Below are 23,603 nucleotides of genomic sequence, written 5' to 3'. Positions count from 1 at the left end.
CTGTCTACAGGGCTGTGGAGTAAAAAGAGAGGCTCAGTAATAAAAGGGAAGCAATTAAAGGAGAACATGAAATACTAAAGGCCTGGTGAATCAGCCTTGGTATGGAAGTACACTCATTAGCAGCCTTGATATGGAAGCACACTCACTGGCGGGTGGACATGCACGTGTGATCAGAAACTACCATCATTTACAGAGCAAGAGAGCCAATAACTTAGCTGAACTGAACCTTCACCCCAGGCAGCAGTCGGTTATGGATGGAAGCAGAGTGTAAATTACACTAGCAGACCAGTGACAGAAGAAGGCTGACCCAAAGGCACTCTTACAGAAATGGATGGATGGATGGATATCCACACACAAATAAATGTTTACATTCTGAAAAGAAACACTTTTCCAGATGTCTGTTCTGAGTATTAAATTTAATCCTAAATAATTGTTTCCAGAGGCACACAGCCAACGCATGGTTTGCAACACAGTTGCTTCTTCAGGGAAGTTAGACACAAAAAATACATGAAGAATACAGTGGCAAATATGTATACATCAGAAGTAACATTCCAAATGACGATAAGAACAACATTAACTATACTTGAATAACACGTAAACTAATAGTTTCTGTAAAGAAACACCAAAATGTGTGTTTGGAAAGATTGACAGTAGTATATAATAAGTATTAACATAGAAGAGTTTCACTATCACCCTCCCCATTTTTTGGGGTGGGTCACCAAAACCCTTGCTTGGTATGGTAATTAGCTTGATTCTGTGTAACAAAGCACTTGGCCTGGGCCAAATTTAAATTATGGCAGAGTTTGTGCAGTTTTGCATTATGTAGTTACGTGAAGTCCCTGAAATTATGCCATTCTGTTTGTGGCAATATTATAGCACAGGAGAAGGCAAACACCAGGCCACGTGCAGCTGTTTGAAGCAAATGTGTATTTTAAGGTATTTTTTTAGCGCAGAATCCCTCCTTGCATCAAAAATTGACACAAGGATGCATTTCGCTTTAATGTAGCGCTAAACGGCATTTTCGGAAAGGTTCCCTAAATTTCACATAATGATGGTAAAGCAAATTTTGCACACCCCTACAAAATACCAGTTTCTAGGCTTTAGCTCGGTGTAATAACAATCTACCCTTGAAAGCCAATTGTCTTAAAAACCTACTTTTCACAAAAATGTCATAACTTAATTATAAAGTGATCACTCCTAAGGAATTTGAAATAGTGTTTAACCTTTACCACTAGGTTGACACTGTAACCAACACAGGCCTGCGTTAATGTGCATAAACTGGCAACCATCATGCTTACAGTTATGAAATTACAAATATGTACTGAATTGCAGTTTGCAAAAAAATAATATATATACAACCCCTCTGCATAGGCCCTAACCAGAATCAGAGTGAAAATCTTCTACTTCCAGGGTTTGTCAGTGGGTTACCAACACCAAAACACTTTACATGTATTTTCACAGAATGCCGGAAGATGCAAACACATTACTGTCTACAACCTGTAACAGTGTTATTGCATTTTACTATTAGAAGACTATTGCCTTTAAAAATGCTTTTCACAATAAATAAGCCAGACCTACTGCTTTTGACATAACTTTTTAAAATAAACAGGCCTGACATACTTTTTTGTTTCCTTCACACCAGTAATACCATTATGTGTTACCCTTGGCTTGTTACCATAACAAACTGAGGGCTACTGTGCTTGAGAGTATGCTTTCCACTAGGCAACCATCAGGCATGCCATCATAAAATGACAAGTGTTTACAAAATTACACTTAGCAAAGCAAAATGCTGTCTGTCCTAACTGCGCTTAACAAGGATTCTCATGGTGCAAATCTTCTATACCCATGATTTGTCCGCGGGGTAACAAACACCAAAATCCTTGTCTTCTACAGTACTCTGTGAGATTTCATGTAGCAGAATACCTAGCTATAGGCTTTCATTCCCAAGTAATAAGAGTCCACCCTTAAAAGCCTATTGACTTTAACATTTGCTTTTCACAATAAATGTCAAGCCAACTACCTTTATCATAACATTTCATAGTAAACAGATCACGCCTATGGCAATAATCATTGGCTTGCCACCATAACCAACTCCATCCTGCTGTATTGATCAACTTTACCAAATGCTAAAAAAGTACAATAAAATCACACTTTGGTGCAAACAAATCCTCTAATCTTGGAAATCAACATGTTGGTGGAGCCTAAGCCCATCTCAGTAGCACTATGAAAGGTCTTTGTTGATCACGTAAGATCTAGCAACATCTGTGCTGTCGACGCAGACCTAAGAAAGTATGTGGGTTACCATAGCCCCTGGCATCCTATACTGCTCCTAAACACTCAACTTCACTTTTAAATGTGCAGCTGTTTATGGAAAGGGAAAGAGCTATGCCAGAGAAATACAAATGTTATAAATTGTCTACTTATTTAAGACACTTAAACAGTGCTGTGTGTTCCCCTGAAAGTTCAAGCTGCAGCCCATTGCAAGTTTGATACTTTTCATTTCAGTGAGCCTTCTTCTAGGCAGCAATACTGCTGCTGACTTGTGCAGCAAGATAAAATGATCACAGCTGCGTGGAGAAGATGCACTTTTTTTCTGTGGAAGCACACAACTTCTATGGAATCAAAATATACATTCCAGTCCAACATGTGGGTGGAGCCAAAGCCTCTCTTCTATACCCTGGAAAGTTATTTTCGAAGTTGATCACTTAAGGTCTGGGACAGCTGCTCTGTCATGCCAGACCTAAAAATTGACATCATCCTCCCATATTTAAGACTAGGGACTTAGCCCCCTCTCATTTCTTTTGGATTCTTTTTTTTATCCTGGTGCTGTTCTGTTTTACTACCCTTTTTTATGTTTTACCACTTTACACCACTGCTGTGAGAAAAAAACCACACTGGTGTGCTTTTTTCCCACTTGACTGGTGGCATGATAGATTGCAACCCTTCATTAGTGCTTCTGAGCAGGCCACAGACAGCTTCTCCCCATCTTCTCTCCTTGCCTATATTTTAATCAGCTGTTGAAATTAATTCAGAACTGTCTGACCAGTTGTTTCTGACTTCCTTAGAACCCTTTATTCTAGATATAATTATTTACTGAAATTAGGCCAGAGCAGTACAAAACAAAATGTGTTTTAGGAAACGGGACACTTCCCTGATGTTCCTTAAGAGACCCTTGGGAAGGTTTTGTTCGAAAATTGCTGAGAAGCCACTGAACCCAAGACTCAAGAGATCAGAAGGAGGATGTGGAATGGCAGATAATGTTTTTTTTTGTCCCTACTTGCATATTGTGTGGTGTCTGTGGATGCCCTGCACACCAAACATTGTCTCTTCCCCATGTGTCTGTGCAGACTCCTGCTACAGGGATGATTTCTATTTGCTCTGGTGGACTACTCTCTGTATGGAACTAGTTGCTGCCAGTGCAGTGCCTGCTGTCCAATTTCTCATTGAGAACTGTGTCCGTGACCCTCATGGATTGGGGGGAGGAGGGAAGAGGTGGAAGGGCACCAGGTATTTATTTTTAGGATTTGATTTGGCAGTGTTTAAAATAGGATGGTATTACACTAGTTTTTACCTCAAACACATTCAGATATGAAGTATTTCTTTTTGTTTTTTGTTTTTGTCAGCAAGAGACTGCTTGCTTCCGCAGTGTTACCCTGTCTTGCTAAAGCCGTGAGTGAGATCATGGAATGGCAGTTCACTTTCTGCTGTATAACATGTGTTATCTGTTCTCTCTGGAGTGCTGACGTGGTTCTACTAGAGAATCATTGTTTTGAAAGATCAGGGTGGGAAGATGGAGGAGAAGGAACTGAAGTTTGTGGTAGCGGGCAGCAGGACCACAACCCAGCCCAGGACAGGTATTACCTTTTCTTTTTTTTTTTTTTTTTTTTAATGTGATTGAGGGAGTGGGTGTCAAAACACCACTTTCGTTTTTTGTGTTTTTTTTTTTTTTTTTTTCAATTTGTCACGAGAGGGTAGTAGGTTGTGCTGGAGCTATAGTGAATGAATGACAGCACACAGCTATTTTATTTTTGATCATTTGTAAGGTGAAGGAACTAAAAGTGCTGTGTGTGAAGATTGCACAACCCCATTTTCAGGTCATTTGTATCATTGAATAGTACTGAGGTACATTAGGCATCTTCTGGATTGCTTGCCCATGACTCCTTTACTGCATGTATTGCCTATCTGAACATGGGAAGAGGATTTGTGAGTCATACATAATGTAAATATTTAAGTGGGCAACTAAATAATGGATGTTTTCCACCAAAGGATTTTCTGACCTTGCATGTCACTCAAAATCTGTTTGTGAAAAACATCCCTTTTTTCTGTTATCCATGAATCATTCTGTATGCTTTTCACTGCTGTAACTTACTAGAAGTGTAGCACACTCAACAAAAGCAGCCCATTACGGATTGTTCCATGTGAAAATATGGTAGTTATTTTTTTCTGATGGATACATTTAACAACAGCTTTCACACCTTTAGAATATTCCCAGATATTCCCAGGTGCCACGCCTGATGCTGAGATTTCTCCTGCAGTGCTACCCGTGTGCTGGTAGGTGGCACCATATGGGTCTGCAGTGACTTCACACTGCTCCAGAAATGTAGAAGCTAAACTGCTTATAAGCACGACATTGCATGCTGGCGTAGATCACTTATTTCTCTACCTTGCAGACAGTGTGCCAAGGATGATGGCCCCCGTGAAAACAACAGAATTCAAGCTGTTGTGACTTCAGCAAGCTGATGTTGCTCATGAACTTACTGGACGTATCTGGGGTGCTTGGGCTCCAGTACTGATTCTAAGTCAAGCTTTGTGACCTTTTTCACCTGAATAATAATGGGAATAGGAGTGCCAGATGGGAACTGTAAAGAAGCATTGCAAATATTAAGAGGGCAGTGAATGATTCCATAAGCGGGCAACAAAAGCTGGTCAGTATAAGAAACTTGTATTCAATTCTTACAAAGTAACCGTTTCCATAAATGGGTGCTCTGTGTTTAGTTCTCAAGTGACCACACTGTGGAGGACCTTACGCCCTGTGTATAGTGCGTATAATACAATGTAACAATAAAACAATGTACATTCTAAAGAGTTAAATAGTCGACACTCCAGGCTATGAGAACAAAGTAAACAAATGTCAATGGTGTCTGATTAAGGACTCATTCTTTGTGGAAACTCTTTTACTCCGTTAAATGTTTATTGTATCATTGTTGTCTTGTATTATACTTACCATACAGGCTTTTGATCCTTCCCAGTTTGGTCACTTGAGCACCTATTTATGGAAACTATTACTTTGTATGATTGTTCGTATAATAACAAGGTTTTGTTGCCTGCTTTTTTAATCATTCATTGCTTTCTTGGTATTTGCTATCCTTCTTTACAGTTCTTGTCTGGAACCACTGTTTATGATTTTATTCATATGCTCCTGGTTCCAGGTGTTTATTGGGTTCCCTGGCCTATGATTACCACTCATTCATCCCAAGACAATCGGGAAGCGAGAGGCAAAACTTTACGTCATGGTCGAAACAGAGCTCCAAGGCACAGGGCTGAACTCAGTTGAAGAGACAAGGCCAAAACTGTATGACGACCCATTTAAAATCTTCCAGTAAGTCAAAGTCCAGAATGCACCATTAGTGCAAGAAAGCCACGTGGGGCTCGTCCCCATTCCACCTTGGAAAGTCTCCTGAGAAGTTGCAAGGGTGATATTTAGTCTTGTCTTTTTGAATCTGAACCCGTCAACGCATGCCCTGAATTCCACTGTCTGTTAACCCTGCAGTGCATAGCAGCCTTCAGCAAGGCCTTTCTGTAGGTGTTCAAGATGCTAGCAGCTCCCTGTGGGGTGGCTTTAGTCCTCACATAGCTGCAGTGGCCTTCAGTTGGACCTCTGCCTGCATGCTCTTCCCTGACTGTCAGTGCCCCATTGTGACATGTTCATGGGCCTGTACTGAAGTTTCCATGACTGTCACTCCTGTCCCCCAGGCCTTGCCAGTTTCTTTCATGCCTGGTCGGACCCCTCTGGCACTAGATCCATTTGAACTGCTGTTTTTGAGCAGCTGTCTTTCCATGCCAGGCCTATGTGCTAGGCAGTATTAAATTACTAAATCGCAACCAATGATTATGCAGCCACACTTTCAGCCTCTGCCGCTCCGTCAAAGCCATTGCTGTCCGAATAAAGAAGCCCTCTTTTGCTCGAACTCTTCTGAGTTCTCATGGCATACCCAGTGTCCTTCAGACACTAAGACACTAATGATGGTGGGGTGAGTAAACTGCTCTCCCATCATTATTCTTGAAAGGCTGTATTTAGACTTCAAAAATGCTAATGGGCTATATAACTCACCAGGAACAGAGAGGACTTGCCACCAAGTCGACCAGTGGAAGTAAATGCCTTTTTTCTGTACTTGTTCGAAGAGCACTAGAAGCACTACAATTGCCTACACTAGAAACCAAAGCCAATTTAACTAAAATTCTTTACTTAGGCACAACTTCATCTAAGCTGTTTACCTTTGATCAAGGCCCTTGCAGACATTCTGATGGCAACTTGGTTCAAACCATGCAAAGCACCCCGGTCAGCCAACCTGTGGTTGTATGGCAAGGACGGGGCCCCTGGTGACTTAGATTTTTTGATGAAAAACCCAGAGCCTGAAAGCCTTGTGGTGCAGACCTCCACAAGTGAAGTTGATCAGAATTATTTTTCTTTTACAGCCGCTCCCTCCCAAATTACTGTTTTTCGCACTCAGCTGAAACTTTGATGCTCAATAAAAAGAAAAGTGTAAAGTGGGCCTAAAAATAACATACCTATAAAGCATAGATCCCAGCCTCCAGAAATACCATAAATAAAATAAATTTTCTACATCATTGTAAGCATATTCTGATGGTTATTAGGACTCCATTGGGCCAATAGACTATTGGTAAAAAAGTGAAAATAAGATTTACGTGGATTTTGAGCTCAAGGTGGAAGAGTCTTACCATGGCAATTACTGCATATATAAAGTACTTTATTACAAAGAGAAAGCACCCAGTACTGTTCCTTGTAGAATGTCTTATTCTCTGATCATTTGTGGGACTGCCTGTTACTTTTGGTACTGATCTTTTGTGTTCCGTGACCACAGTATTATGTCTACTTGAAACACGTAACGAGACAAGGATTCACTTAAATGTCAGTCAGTTCATCGACGATGGATGGGTGGTTCTTGCTCGTTTCGAACATGTGACCTGATGATCCCCACATATTTCAGCTTTGAGTGTTCGTCTCACTTGGCTCTCTTGCCTTAGGTACTTATGGTAGTTTGCACGAAGCTATTAGATGCAATTTTCTATTGTTTACAGCGTGAACAACTAAAGCGTTTCTGAGCACCTTATATATTTTTTTTTTAAAGAAGAGATGCAGTGGCATAGACATGGAGTTTAGGGACCTGTTGCCTTGTTGTTTCTCCTCACGCAGGCGATTACCCAGGCAGCTCAGTTGCCCCCTCTTTAGCGAGGTCTGAACATGAGTAAAGATCTGCTTAATTATTCATTCAGCAATGTGGATGCACAGCCTAATGACGTGGTGTAGTGGTGAGGGCTCTACCTTAATGACAAGCGAGGGTGGTTGTCTTGTGGGGGCAGGGTTATGATTTCCTGCCTATTCCCACGATGCTGCAGATTAGATAGAACGCGCCTTTTGAGAGCTGGTGTGTTTATTTTCTTGTATCATATTGCAGCCTGTTGTTGCCCCCCCTGCCCCCCTAAAACCTCTGCTTCAGCAGACTGTCCAGGTTTTGAAACACGAGTCAGGACGTGGCGTTGATGGGAGCTTTTTGTTCGATTTACAGAATGTCCAAATATCAGAGGGTATTTGCCATTTTCAGTATGGGTATGTGCATTTATATGCAGCAAATGTGTACAAGCAAGGAGGGAGTGTCGGTGTCACTGCCCCAGCGAAAAATGCCCTCCAGATTACAACGTGGCAAATTTGCGTAGTCGAGAAAGGAAATGGATATTTTGTTTTAAATACATGCCTTGCAGACCACCTAATAAGTCCTCTGGGTTGTATGTAATTGACGCCCTTCAAAGCCTCCGCTTGCTTAACCTATCTCCTGTAGTCTGGAGTACATCTGCCTCCTAGTGGTTCTTTAGGTTGCTCTTTGTGTAGATACCTTATTGAACATACCAGGAGCGAGCAAGTTTTGTAATTGGTACGGCCTCTTCATGGCAGTTGCCGACAGTGCTTTCAGTTTCATGTCCGTTTCACAGTGTGGAAGGGACGATGGAGACCAGATGTCACTCAGTATTGCATTATTGTGAACGTCAACAAGTGTTAAGCTTGGCTCTCTGAACCTTAAACAGATGTAGGCTTGCATTTATCATCAGTTGGAATCCAGTGACATCAAGATCTCACTTGAAATCACAAAGGTGAAAAATAACCTCTTCCTTGAGAGCCACCTCTGCTGTTGTATGTTCGCATGTGCTAGAGTCCTTCTCAAAAACACTTTTTTAAATTAAAGTTAAACTAATTGTGCACTATCTGTAAAGCTACTAAGAAATATGTGGGTGTTTTAATCGACTTTACAAAAGTAATCTTTTTTTATGATGTTTATAATTTTTCTTGCTTAAAGTTTTAAATAACTTTTTTTCATTTGAAATGCAGATTTCTGTATTTTTGCTATATGTTTTATACCGATCTTTAAAATGTATTTTCCTTTGAGGTGTGCTGTGCCTTTTTGGGTTTCACCTATCAGACCGCTTTTAGCTGTCTGGTTGCATAAGACCTTTTGTAGCCTGTACAGGGAACTTAGAGTGAGTTCAGAGGCCAACTAGAGCGTCCGTTGGTTGGCTTTTTGTCACTCATGTGCTCGCTTGTTTGAAGGTTTTCTTTCCTTTCTTGTGTTTGTCCCTTCCCTGGAGCATAGTGTGTTTACTATGCTTTTAATTGGCTGACTTGTATTCTACTCCTCAGTTTTAAGGAAACATGTTATTTTCTTTTTCGTTGCTCATTTTATGAGCGCATGAGTTTACTAGTGCTCTCACTCTTGTGTTTGTTCCCCCTGCAAGCCCCCCATGCTTTTTGCTCTCTCCTAGTGTGCTGTTTTTGCCACCTTCTCCAATCTGGCTTTTTTGTTTATCCCCCTTCCAAACTCCCTGCAAATACCCTGTTGCCCCCACCCCACCTGCTTCTCAATTGCTCAAGATGGGCATTTAAAAAAAAGAAAAAGCATAAAAAAGTAAAGTTGCAATTTCTGGAGGGCTCAGCTGCTGCCATTTGCTGCCGGGCACTCCAATACAGCAAAAGTGATTATCCATAATGTAAACTTTTTTTTATTTTTGATTTTTTTTAAAAAGAAGCGTACCTATCTGAGTGCCATCTGATATCACTTGCTTCTTAGATCGAGCAATAAAAAAAATGACTCCGTCATTCTCCAGGTGCACACATGTGGTGATGCCTGCACACATACATTATAACTAGGGCTCCCGGTTTTATGGTATTTTATTTTTTTTTTTAACATTTTACATCTGTATTTATCCATATTTATTTTTGGGTCAGCTTATTGGTATATATCCAGGTTTATTTTGTGTTTTGAGAATAAATGGAGTCGTCAAATGGTATATTTCCTCATTTATTTAACGGAAAACATGCACTTCTACTTTGATGCCAGACACATTTAAACAAATTGAGCAACCAAATATAACAAAACACTATAGCCACAGGTCAATATTAGCATTATATAGAAATGTATGTCAACATATCGTTGTATTTAAGAATATCTTATCCTGTCTTTTAACTCCCCATGCTGTCTATCAGTTCAGCTGTCGGCCTGGAATTCATGAATGGACGAGTGACCGCACAGAGAGTCACTCATAAAAGGCAACATTTTCTGTATTTTGCGGGTTTTAAAAATAAATACAGACAGGAAAGACGTTGTTTTTTGTCTGTATTTACTTGTAAAAATCAGTAAAAACGGAAAACCAGAAGCCTTAATTATAACGCATGCGCAGTAAAAGAATTAATCAGCTTTTAACAGCAGCTGTCTCATTGCACTGTTCCTGTGCAATAATACATAGCATCAGCAGAAGCACATTTTTTTTTTACCAGTGCTGCATGGCATCACTAAAAAGCTTTGCCAAATCCAGTAGATCATAAAGATGAGTCCTGTGTGTTTTTTTGCCATTGCTTGTTGCATGGAGCTTAAGGCTTCCCTTGATTTTAGGAAGTGGAGCGGCTTAAACTGTTCTCTCTAAAGTCAGAGAAGGGGAAAAATAAATGTTTGCCTTCTGTGGCGTTAGAGCAGTAAAGAACTGGATTTTAAAAAGGCTCATCTTGTAGTGACTGTGTACAAGAGTAATGTGTAAAGTGTTGCCCGTAAATGAATGCCTGCCTTTCAGAATGCCCAGCGATTAACTGTAAGATCTTCCCTTCGGTTTCATTTAATGGTTCTAGTTTGTTCGAGTAGAATAAGTAGAATTCTTTGTGCTTTGATCCGTGAGGCAGTTGCCAACTGCAGTTTGAACATTGTTTTTTAGTAGGGAGATATTTCACATCAGTCTTTTTTTTTTTTTTTCATACATATTAAGTTTTTCTTTTATTAGTCATTTTTCTTACAAACAACTTAATGGATCAAAATTAACTCTATACAGTTTTAAAAAGGTCTTGATGCTTTCTGGGATTATTCTTCAAGTGTTATACTCTACAACCGTTCCATGAGCATGGGTGTATTCCCTGTATCATATTAATGTTTATTTTCATAAAACCACTAGAGATCACAGTCAAAAAAGAAAGATGTTCGATGATTCCAGTTGCTACTTCTCATATGGGACAGCCAACACATTTCGCAGTAGACCATAGTTTCTTGAGGGCTACATTTTAACTTGATCTTCCTTAGATTTCTGTGTTAAACTGGGGTCCAGCTGAGGTCAGCACCAAAGGCATCCATTCTCCACAGGCGTTTCATTTAAGTGCCAGTAACAACTGTCCTAATTTCTAAAGATGTTAGAAAAAAAAAATCAGGTGTTCATTATGAAATGTTAGTTTCCTCACTTTGATATTAAGGTCGTCATTTCATCTTCAAGGTGTTTCTGCTTCTTTTTAATTGGTCACAGTCTCTTTTGAGCTGCCTTCAAATTTCTGATTGAAAAGATCAGCCCCTGTCTGTGAAAGTACTCACAAAAACAGTTGGTGTACTGTGACACTGTTGTGCTTAGTTGAGAAGGAGGAGAACGTGATATTCTGTACGATTTGTACATTTTTTACCATTAGAAAATAAGTGCCCCTTAGGGCTTTAGAGGGCCCCTTAATAGAGATGTCAGTCAGTGAAGTCCAATAGGGTTGGTGCAAAATGAAATGTACCCAGTGGTGGCAGAGGGCCAGCCCACTGCATTGTTTACATAACCAGAGTATTATATAGGATCATCCCAGGAGTGAGAAAGGGGCCAACACTACTAGTGCATTTTTAAAAAATAACATTTATTTTATTAACTATTGAGTACATGATAAACAATGTACCATGTCGTAATGATTCCCCTCCATGTCTGAAAATCCTCCTCTGCATGTTCATCCCTGCTACACTGACAGAGCCTCATCTCTTCCGCCACAGCTCATTCCTTCACATCTTCGGTCCATCTCTGTTCCCCAGACCTTAACCGACTCATCCATGAAATGGCAACCCATTGTTTCGCTAGCAGCAGGGCCAAACAGTTCCACTCCATTTTCCTGCCCTTTTGTTTCCTGACCCACCCCTAATAGACATGTGACCGAGTCCAAGTCTGCAGCTGATCCCTTAACACACTCTAATTTCTGGATCACCTGGACCCAATAGGCATGTATAGGGGGGGGACAGTACCAGTCTAAGTGAAAGAAGGTTGCGGGTCTGCCCTGACATCTGTGGCATCTGTCCATTTTGGTGGGGTCTTTATTAGGCAGAAGCACTGGGGTGATATATGTATGGTGTAAGTTACTAAAATGTACTAGCTTAAACTGAGCATTACATGTTCCCTGCTTAACTAGTGCCCGGATACATTTCCATCAGTTGTCTTCTATTGGTGTACCCTGTTCTTCTTCCAAGGCTGCCGAAGCCTGAAATGCGGTCCTAGGCACATCTGCAATCCTTGCTTTACGTAAGTAAGACATTAAATGCATAACTCCGCTAAATTCCAGTAATGTCCTAAACAGTTCAGAGGAAGTCAGGACTTCTGGGTATGTGGGCCAAATGTCTCGCACTATGTCCAAGATACTTGCATACAGTAGTAACTGGCCCGACCTAGACAGAAGGTCTCCTGTGCCGCCTCAAATGTAATGAACATCTCATTGGGGTAAAGATCCCCTAGCATCCGATACCCCCCATTTTTCCAGGTGCTGGCATCAACCGCGGAGGTCAACAGTTGGAATAGTTGAAGGTCCCAGAAATTAAACTCTCAGGTGAAGGAAGTTCGTCTCCGCACCACCTTCACTGTGCGTTCCCTTAGTGATGCCGTGTATGATTAGATATGACGTTGCAGAGTCACCTCTACCTCTCCCGTGGAGTAACAGTAGCAGTGTCTCTTCCTGTGAGTTGTCTGAGTAAATCCTTTTCCCAGTTGTCGCTGTTAGAAGGAAATCTGTTGATAAAATAAGACAGATCAATTTGACAAGTAATATAGGTTTAATCGATTTTTTTTCAGCTGGGACCGACAGGCAGTCTCAACATTGAGGCCATGACTGAAGTTTAAAGTTCTAGTTCACAAGCAGTGGTATTTATATTGTAAAAACCAAAAAAAACTATGGTCACAAGTCTATCATTGACGTAAGCAAGAACAAGCAGTACAGATAAGATAATAGGGGAGAGGTACCTCCTGAAAAGAGCACATGCACGATTTTTGGTCGCCTCATGGGTGGGTAAGTAACATTGACGTCATTCAGCATCTCTGTCTTTCTGCATGACAAGTGATGATATGTTATATGATGCTCACGGTAGCCCTGCCTTGTTCAAATGCTTATCTGACCCTTACACAGTTCCCCTCACCAAGATATGAATGACTTGTGGTGTTTAGGACCCTTGCACTAAGGCAGGATACACCCTTTTGTTCCACCCTGTTCATGCTAAGTGAAGATTTTGAAAGCGACAGTTGGTGCAGCTCCAAAGAAAAACTGTCATTCTAATGTGGCTTGGGCCTCTTGTGTGTTTCAACACAGCTAACTTAAAAATGCAGCATGTGTATAAGTTTCCTAAGTGATAAGTGTTTGTTTGTCCTAAATATGACCTGCCTTTTCTATTGAACCCACAGTCTGTCTTTTTTAGCATGTCATGTATTAAGCCTTTCACTGCGTACATTGATTTACAACTATCGCTAGCCTAAAATGTTTGTATTGGGTTTTGGGAACTTATGTTTGTATGTATGTGATGTATATGATGTGTTCCTATTCTTCCTACATCATCACCATCGGACAGTCAATGCACCGCATGCTGCAGCTGGGATGCTAAGTAATACAGTTCCATATTCGGCACTGCCAATCCCCCGTCCTCCGAAGGTAAGTGAAGAATCTCTTGGGTCACTCTACTGCAACCTCCCACCCACACCTAAGTTGTCAATAAGGAGTGTAGACGATTAAAGACTGCCTTAGGTAGTATGTCTAAGGAGTGCTGCAGGATATGTAGGCAGTGTGGCAAGAACACCATTTTTGCCACTGCCACACGTCCCATAAGGGACAGAGGGAGTGTATTCCAGAATTGAACAGACTTTGTTAGCCCCTTCATTACCCTATCAATATTGCATTGGTTCCACTTTTGGGCTGTATGTGCCACCATTATTCCTAAGTAGTGGAAGTGATCAGTTTCCAAGTGCAGTGGTAAAACCGGCAGTGTGAAGGGATTCTGTGCCGCCAGTCGACCCAGAGGGAATATTGGAGACCTAGTCATATTAATATGCAGCCATTAAATGTCCCCAAAATCATTTAAGTGCTCAAGAAGCAAGGGCAGCGAATCCCTCTCGCCATCAGGTAGAAAAGTGTCATTTGCATAAAGCAAGATTTAATGGTTCACGCCTCCCAATCGGATTCCTCACCTCCCCATGTCCCAACAGAGTCTCGGGCCAGAGGCTCCAGCACCATTGCAAACAGGGGTGACAATAGGCACCCCTGACTTGTGCCCCTCCTGACCCTCTGTGGGTCAGACCACAGTCTACCCAGTATGACCCTTGCCATGGGGGTCTGTATATAGCAAACATATCCAATTCCTAAATAGAGGGTCAAACCCCATCGCTTCCAGGATCGCTAGGAAACACCACCAGTTCATGGTGTCAAAAGCTTTGGCAATGTCATAGGATACTAAACCTAATTCTCCTTCCCTGTCTTCCACTTGGTGCAGTGCATGCATCAGTCTCCGAATGTCCATAGTAGTGCTCTGCCCAGGTATGAACCCATACTGGTCTGTGTGTACCTATCTTACTAGTTCTGGTGCCAATCATGTTGCAAGAACTTTGCACAGGATTTTCATGTCTATATTTATCACCGTGATTGGATGATAGGAGGACTGGTCAGATGCTACAGCACTGGGTTTCAGTAAGATTGCGATGTTCCCCTTGCGCATTGATGCCGGGAGTGCCTTGTTAGCTGGTGCTTCTACATAAACCTTAAGTAGAATAGGAGCCAACTCTGTACCATAAGCCTGATAAGATTTGGCTGTGAGGCCATAATTTGCTGGCATTTTCCCAGCAGGGAGGGACTTTATGGCCACGTGGACCTACTCTAAGATGAGGTCAGAGTCCAGTTCCTGCTCTGCCACGTTACCCAATTGTGGAATCCGTATCCTGGACAAATAGTCCGCAAGTCATTCACGCTCTGGGTCTCCTGGGCTCATGTATACCTGCTCCAAGTGCTCAAGAAACACCTCCAGTATGTCACTTTGGGTGCGCACCTCACCGCTCCGGGGATCTGAAAGGTGGGAGTACGAGGGAATTGGGGAATTCGCGGTGAAGAGTTTTCCCGATCTATCTCCTTTTCTATGAAGCAGTTGTTTATGCAATTTCAATGTGTAATGCTGTAGCCTATCCCTAGTTTCCGTCAGTTGCCTCAGCAGATCTGTTTTAGTTTCCTGTACGAGCTCCTCACCAACTGTCCACCTCTGCAGTGCCACCAATGCTTCCTCCTCATGGAGTTCAGTTTGTAGCGCGTGTTGAACTCCATAGGAAAGACCCACGCATCTTCCCCAGAGGACCGCTTTCAGCTCTTTCCATTCTGTTGCACAACTCTGGGTGGTCAATCAGTTTGTGTCGATATAGCCTGTCATGTACTCTGCTATTGATTATCTGCCTATGAGGTCCTGCTGTATCTTAGAAGAAAACCTCCATTGGAATATATATGCAACCGGTGCATGATCAGATAAATATTGACAGAAGTACTACCTCCTGTACTCTAGTAGCGTTTGTTGCATTACTATTGTTCGCTCAAACCTGCTAAAGGTACCGCATGTCCCCGAGTGACACGTATATTCCTGGCGCCCCAGGTGAGTGTCCCTTCAAATACCTCTGAAGCCCATAGCTTTGGCCAGTCTGGTTGTCATTCTAGGTTCAGTGCCCTTCCAGGGAGGGTGGCGATCTAAATCGCCATCCACCACACAATTAAAATCACCCACCCAGAAAATTTCTAATCCCATTGTGACTGACATTGCGTCTCAGTGTAGGGTAAAAGGAGTCATCATCAGTATTTGGCACATGAAGTAAACATTACCAGCTCTTTACCATCTAATGGTCCCTGAATCAGTATATATATTGGCCCTCCACATCTGCTTCAATGTGTGTTAATGCAAACGGGATCCCCGGAGCTGTCCACACCAAGACACTCTAGTGATTGAGGAAAAAGGAGGCATAATGTGTCTGCCCCCTCCACTTTTCGGCTAGCTTTTTAGCTTCGAGTTCGGTTAAGTGGGTCTCCTGGAGACATGCTATACAAACCCTGTGGCGGTTGAGAAGTGATGGCACTCAATAGCGTTTCTTACAGGTACTAAGTCCTTTCGCATTCCAGGAAAGAAGTTTATAGGTAGTATTGACAGTCATTGTGTCATACGTTCTGATGTCCAATGTGCTGATTCGTCCACATGCTAGAATGGCTGCAACCCCCACATAACTCGAAAACCTATCTCATATAGAATTTAGGAAACAAACTACCCATTCCCCACCCTCTCACGAACAATCATAGTATCAGCATCTGACTACAGAAGCCCACCCACAGTCATGTCAGGACAAACTCAATGCCCCAGTAGGTCCAACAGGGACTCACTGTGTGAAGCAAGGGACCAGCCAACCTCCCAGCCAGGCATTCCTCTTATCCCCATACTTAAAACCTCATGTAAAAGACTTCTATATGTGGTGTAATGGGTCAATCCAGATTCATTGTTTTCTGTTCGCCAGTTCAGCTTTCCGTCTCAATATATGCATTATGAACCAGCAATGAAGATTAGACATACCAGAATATTTCCATTAGACCCCAGTTTTTTAGACCTCCGGTTGTTCAAATGATAAAGCTCCTGGGAGTGGCATCTAAACAGTCCCCTTCAATCCTCCTGGTTCCCACCCTCAATAATGGCTATGTTGGGAATCATCTCAGATGGGGGCTTGGGACCCTAGATGCTGTATCCATGGAGGAATTCTGCCCAGGTGACATTCCACCCCCTCCAAGGATGCAGTTAGTGTCGAATGCATTGTGCCATCCTCCCCACTACGTATTCTGTCGGAACCCAAAGGAGACAAATTTGGATATTATTTGCCGGTGCTGGTCTTTGTAGGAGTGGAACGGGTGCCCATTCCCGAATTTCCAGGATTGATTGCGATAGTAGCAACTTCCCTAACTTCAAGCCACTCCCAAACATCTTGAGGTCTGTCAAAAAAAAGTGGACTATCATTTTGAAGGAATTTCAATTTAGCTGGATACAGTAACCTATATCTCAGGCCCATTGCTCTCAGTTCTTGTGTGGCGGCTGTGAAACACTTGGGCAGTTGCTGAACAAGTTGTGCGTAATCCTGGAAGATAGCTATATCACAGTTCTCGTATCATGGGACTACTTGTTCCTAAAGTCCTCTCAATTTGCAATCCCTGTCCCTATATTTGAGCACCTTCATAGTGATAGCTCACGGAGAGGTGGGGTGTGGGAAGCCCTATGGATCCGTTCATTTGCAAAGATGTCCGAAAGGCCTTGTGTTTTTAGGATGGACCTGATCCAGTTCTCCAGGAAACGCTCCGTAGACAAGCCTTCCGCCTTCTTCGGGGAACCCAACACCCGAATGTTGTAGTTGTGCGAGTGGCCATCCTCAGCTGTCCTCTCCAGTTCCGCAATTGTGGTGGACATTGTGGGCATCTGGCACTTCAAGGTTTCCACCTTCCACTGCAGGGTTTCGATGTTAGTTTCAGCATTGGTTACCTTGTCTGAGACATTTCTTAAATCAGCATATTGGCATCAGTCTATACAGCTTCTATTTGATGTTCCAGCACCGTTCATGATCCTTGAACAGCCGCTAGAAGGTCTGCCCTTGAGGGCTCCAAAGCACTCTTTTCCGAGTCGCCTGTGTCCGCCATGCCGTAATGTCTTGTCAACCTGTGTGTAGGCTGATGTGGGGTGGTATACTGTGTAATAGTGTTTGCCTTTATTCATAATGGCAGTCGCGGTGGAGCTGCCACCTTGGAACGCAGGGCTAAGTTTTGTCTCTAAGGGACCCTCACCAGTTCTAGGGGGACAACTACTTCCTCTTATATGCTGCTTCAGCATGTTGGACGTGCAAAAGGAGTGGGGCTCACGTCGTAGCTGGTAGCAGGTTGAAGGCCAATCGAAAAGCAGGGTCTAAAGCTCCAGCTTGTACAACCTCTGGTTCATATCTCGTAGCACTTGTGCCTTTCATCATGTAAGTGAGTACTGCAGTTGTAATTGTTTCCCCAGTAGCCCCCTGGGTCAATACGACGTCCCTTAGACAAGCAAGGCCAGTCAGTCACTTGAGTTGCAGCAATCCCAGCCCCCCACCGATAGCACCAGCAATGGTCAGAAGAGAAAGATGATCCTACTCATTTCAGGTGCCTGAGATTCAGTGCTCGATGCAGCAACCCCCTTCAAATTTGAGGCTAGGCTACTGGCATCTCGTGAAAGTTCCAAGGTTTCAAGTTCTAGCCTCACCACAGTGTAGGGAGGGATCAGATTGCCAGAGTCATTGATTATGAGTGGGGCCTCCTTACTGTGTGTATACGAATACTTTACACATTGCCTCTGAGATAAGCCTGATTGCTCATGCCAAGATGCCAAAGGGGGGTGAGCAGGCGTTATCTTAGCTGTGGGGCTTCCTTACCCTGACTAGAGTGAGGGTCCCAACTTGGACAGTGTGCAAACCACTGCCAACTAAAGACCCCTTTTCTAACTAACATCTATTTGTAAGTTACTGTTATTTAGGAGTGCGGATTTACCACCTCCCAACTACTGTGCAGCTCTTAAAGTGTATTCACAGACCTCTTGCCAGTCTTTTTTCCTCATTGAAAATGTTTGGCAGTTTACTCCTGACAAAGACCGGTGTAAAACTTTTTTCATGTTCATCTGCATTAATGCAAGGACATGTAGCTGTAGGTGCACTTCAACAACGTTTTTTTTTGGCATGTATCAAACACGTTAAACTAAATCATGGCTCATGAACGTTTACATTTGCACCATTGTTTAGCCTAAAAAATGTTTTCAAGTTGCAATTTTTGTATATCTTATATTTTGAAATCAGCTGCGAATGTTGCTTTCAAGGTTCTTTATTTCTATAAAATCAAGGCACGTTAAGAGTAGCTTCAAATTGCTAACTTTTGTGAACGTTGTACACATTTTTATACGGGAACTTCTGTCGGATGACAATTTACAAATCTTGCCACAATCCACTTTCACAGATCCATAATGTGAGACTGTAAAGTGGCAACTAAAGCGTTTGTACTCCAGGGGGTTGGGCCTGCTTGTAGTCCTTCACCCCAAGCAATACATCTTTGGCGTTGCACAATATTTGAATTGCACCCCCTGGCCTATTAATAGGCAAAGCAAAAAACTTAAGAATACCTTTAAAGGAAAAACAGAAATATGGACTTAAACTGTTTGAGCCTGCAAGAGAAGCCAATGCTTTAGGAGAAAAAAACAGTAATAAATGAGAGATGGAGAAATAGGGCTCGACCTGCATTAATTAAAAGAAACAAGAATAAATGGAAAGAAAGGGAAAGAAGGAAGTGACAAAGGAAGAATGGACACATGAATAATGGGGAAAATATGTATGTTCATATATACAAACAAAGACACTTGATTACCCCGCCATTTTTATGGGCGAGCGCAAAGCGCTCAGTCCATTCAGTAATCTCTCTTTGGGCTTCAAACCACGCCGATGTCACGTCAGTCACTTACATTGGTTTGTGGGCTTGCCTTTTAAAATCCGCTTGCTTTCCTTTGTGAAAGGCATGCATAGGTCATGCCTTTTCCAGTGTTTAGCTCACCTACACAGCCCCAGTAAACTACTAGAAACATACGAGGCTAGATGTTTTGAGCCTGGGGTCCGGACTATTTTATCTGTTTATTTTCCACGCAACTCCATTGTGCTGCATTTTACATAGTGCAATTGCGCTGCGTTTTTATTTTCTTGACACCGCTAATAGCTCTAACTCGAGCAAATGCGAGACCTGTTGCATTGAAAATGCTTGTCATCTGTGTTTTTTTTTTTTGTGTGCCCCCTCTAAAATTATTTCAAGAGGCACCACTGTATGAAGTACTCTGCTCCCACCTGAGTCGGCGTTTTTATTCCACATTTTTGCATAACTTAGTTCAGAACTACATCACAATGGTGCATGAAAGGGGACCTGTCTGTGGTAGGGAGGGTTTTTTTATGGACGTAGGTGAAACATGTGATACAGCTATGTGCAATTTACTTGTAACACTTTCTTACCCATGACTAGGCTCAGTGATTGCAACAGAATGTCTTACGCCAGATGCATCCAGTTTTTTGCTGTGTTAATAATTATATTGTTCTATCTACTAGAAGTCGTGCTTGAGTTTCTTCCAGGCCCCTACCCTTTTCTTTCTCTCTGTTCTGACATCGTGAACAGCTTAGACTTGTGTTTGTCCTTGACCAAGTACGATTCTGCACTTTCTGCTGTTGCCTGAATTTGCAAGAGTGGGACTTCTTTCTTTTCTACATTCACTATAATCTATCCAAGAAGATCTCATGATAAGTTGTATCCCAAGGGATTACCTGTGTATTGTTCGACAAACCACGCTTATCTGGGATTAGGTTGTTAGGAAAGTAGTAAGGTGTCCCATGTGCATTCCTGATAGGCCGTTATGGATGCTTTAACCATGTAAAAATATGATGAGGAAACTAATGGTGCAGTGAACTCGAGGGGGTGGAGGTGGTGGGAGATTTATGCCTTAAAACAGGTTTCTTACATTTGTAGAAGCTTAGGAGGCCTTTTGGAGTGGATGGAGGGTGCTTTTTTTAAGTCGCTCAACAAGAGAAGTATTGACCGCATTCCTGGATGTTCCACCAATGTTCTGAGTTTGGTAAGGACTAGAAAATCGTTATCAAACATTTGTTTAGCATTAAGCAAAGATAGGCAAGGGGAAGCTGTGAAAGCCAGAGATAGATAGCCTAGTGATTTCCCCAGACTAGTTAACTGGGGAATGAAATAAAGCCTTCTCACGGGTGAAGTTGATCTCTGCAAATGCCAGGTCTACGTTGTAATTGCAGTGCTTGCTTACAACTTGCCTCATTACATTAGAACTTGCTAGAATATACCTAACCAAATTGTAAGCTTGTGCGAGATGTGGGCAGTAAAAGCAGGGTTTCTACACATGCTCTGGGAACACCCAAACGTACAGAAGTTCTGTAAATGTGAGGGCAGCCTTCATTTGTCAACAGGTAGTGCAAGAGCCAATCATTAAGCAATGTTTATTGGACTTTTTCCCTGCAGGAAAAATCTCAAAATGAGACACTAGTTTTGTAGCATTAGAAACTGTGTTGGCGCAATGTAGAGTAGTGATTCACTGGATTAGAGAAAGAGCACTGAAAAATTAAATTTGGAAAAAAGGGCACACATGAAGTTGAGGCTGCCCAGTGAAATTGCTGATTAGTCAGAGATACTGACATGTTTGACCAACCTGCAGGACAATAGACCAAACTAAATAAAGCTAATTTCAGATACTGTAGCTCACCTCATTGTTTGGTTTAAGTAGGTGTCCCACATTATTTTTCACCTGACCTCCTACGTGTTGACCTAATTCTAACATTCACGTTTTCATGCCTTTCCATCTGCCACTGAATTATCAAGAACAAAGAGCCTGTCTTGAGGTGCCACCAGTTTATCAGACACCAGCATGGCTTATTCAGTGGCAGCAATGTGTTTTAAAAATATTTTTTATTTATTCAACAGTGTTTTCAATCAATTATTTAACCTTAAATGTGTGCACTATGTATTTTGTCTTTCTTTTATGGAGTTGTATGACGTTATTTAATAATACAAATTGAAGTTACAGAGATACCGCTCCAGTCAATGCTATATTAGGTTGATTCAATTCTTATAAATCTGTCGGACTGATGATTAAATATATCAGTTCGATGGCATCTGTCGCTGTAGATACACATGTTGTGCATAGCCCGCCATCTGGTGTTGGGTCGGAGTGTTACAAGTTGTTTTTCTTCGAAGAAGTCTTTCGAGTCACGGGACCGAGGGACTCCTCCTCTTTGTCTCCATTGCGCATGGGCGTCGACTCCATCTTCGATTGTTTTCTTTCCGCCATCGGGTTCGGACGTGTTCCTTTCGCTCTGGGTTTCGGAACGGAAAGTTAGCTAAATATCGGAAAAGTTACGTCGGTATTGTTGCGTTCGGGATCGGCTTAGTTAGAATCGACACCAAATCGAAGAGTGAAGAGCTCCGGTACCCTTCGGGGTAGTTTTCGATCCCCCGTCGGGGCCTGGTCGGCCCGACCGCGTGTAAAACAACGCTGATGGAACGGACCCCGTTCCGTTTCTGTCCTAAATGCCACAACAAATACCCGTATACAGACCAACATTTGGTCTGTAACCTGTGCCTGTCGCCTGAGCACAGTGAAGAGACTTGCGAGGCCTGTCGTGCGTTCCGGTCCCGAAAAACACTCCGTGACCGTCGAGCCAGAAGACTGCAGATGGCGTCCACGCCAACAGCTCACCGAGAGTTCGAGGAACAAGAGGAAGAAGAAACCTTCTCGATCCATGAATCGGACTCCGAGGAATTCGACGACCAAAAAACTGTGAGTAAGACGTCGAAGCCAGCACACAAGAAAAGTGACAAGGCCCAGGGGACGCCACTGCCACCAGGCCATGGCTCGACCCATAAATTCGGTGACCGACCATCGGCACCGAAAAAGGCCGAAATGGTGCCAAGATCGTCCGACTCCGGTCGAGACACCGGCACGCAGCCTTCTCGGGACCGAGAAAGTGCTAGTGAAAAACATCGACGCCGAGATAGCGGAGCCGAAACTGCTCGACGCAGAGACAGCGGCACCGAGGAAGATCGACGCCGAGAGGGTTCGACTCCGAAAAAGAAGGTCACCTCGGAGCCGAAAAACAGTACAGACAGGGTTTCGGTGCCAAAACGACCCGCAACCGACCCAACTACCGGTTCCTATTCAGAGGAGCAATCACTGTCCTCTCAGATGCGAAAGCATAGATTTGAGGAAGAGTTGCAATCCACCGAAGTGGACCACACTCAGAAACGTATTTTTATACAGGAAGGAACAGGGAAAATAAGCACCCTTCCCCCTATTAGGAGAAAAAGGAGACTGGAGTTTCAGTCAGACCAAGCACCACAAACAAAAATGGTGAAAAAGGTAACTCCGCCACCCTCTCCTCCACCTGTAACTAACGTTTCACCGGCACAAACTCCATCACATTCCCCGGCTCACACCACCATGAGCCAAGGTGACCAGGACCAAGACGCTTGGGACTTATACGATGCCCCAGTGTCGGACAACAGTCCAGAGGCGTATCCTACAAAGCCCTCACCACCGGAAGATAGCACAGCATACTCACAAGTGGTGGCTAGAGCAGCAGAGTTCCACAACGTGTCCCTAGACTCGGAACCAGTCGAGGATGACTTCTTATTCAAAACCCTCTCCTCCACCCATAGCTCCTACCAAAGCCTGCCTATGCTCCCAGGAATGCTTCGGCACGCAAAGGAAATCTTCAAGGAGCCGGTCAAGAGTAGAGCAATAACACCAAGAGTGGAAAAGAAATATAAAGCACCTCCCACAGACCCTGTTTTCATCACCTCACAGCTGCCACCAGATTCCGTCGTAGTAGGAGCAGCTCGCAAGAGAGCCAACTCCCACACATCTGGGGATGCACCACCCCCAGATAAAGAGCCGCAAGTTCGATGCAGCCGGAAAGAGAGTCGCAGTACAAGCTGCAAACCAGTGGCGCATCGCTAACTCTCAAGCACTACTTGCGCGCTATGACAGAGCCCATTGGGACGAGATGCAACACCTCATTGAGCATCTACCCAAAGAGCTACAAAAAAGGGCGAAACAGGTGGTTGAGGAAGGACAGAACATATCTAATAATCAGATACGCTCCTCTATGGATGCAGCGGACACAGCTGCAAGAACAATTAACACATCTGTGACTATAAGAAGGCA

At 43.0% G+C, this 23,603-nt stretch overlaps 1 protein-coding gene across 14 annotated transcripts in view; it reads left to right on the top strand.

Moving 5' to 3' along the window:
- Positions 1-23,603, top strand: part of NCOA2 (nuclear receptor coactivator 2) — a 1,057,595-nt gene that overhangs the window by 335,759 nt on the left and 698,233 nt on the right. Inside the window, exon 1 of one of the 14 annotated variants that reach the window (XM_069220316.1) lies at positions 12,820-12,841. The exons of the other annotated variants lie outside the window; for them this stretch is intronic. The gene's annotated coding sequence lies outside the window, so the exon portion shown is untranslated. Of the gene's footprint in view, positions 1-12,819; positions 12,842-23,603 lie in introns of those variants that run through there. 14 annotated transcript variants of the gene reach the window in all.

The sequence above is a fragment of the Pleurodeles waltl genome, chromosome 2_2 (genome assembly GCF_031143425.1).
Source record: "Pleurodeles waltl isolate 20211129_DDA chromosome 2_2, aPleWal1.hap1.20221129, whole genome shotgun sequence".
Classification (NCBI taxonomy): Eukaryota; Metazoa; Chordata; class Amphibia; order Caudata; family Salamandridae; genus Pleurodeles; species Pleurodeles waltl.
Note: the sequence above shows the minus strand (reverse complement) of the source record. Positions and strands in the feature narration are given on the sequence as shown.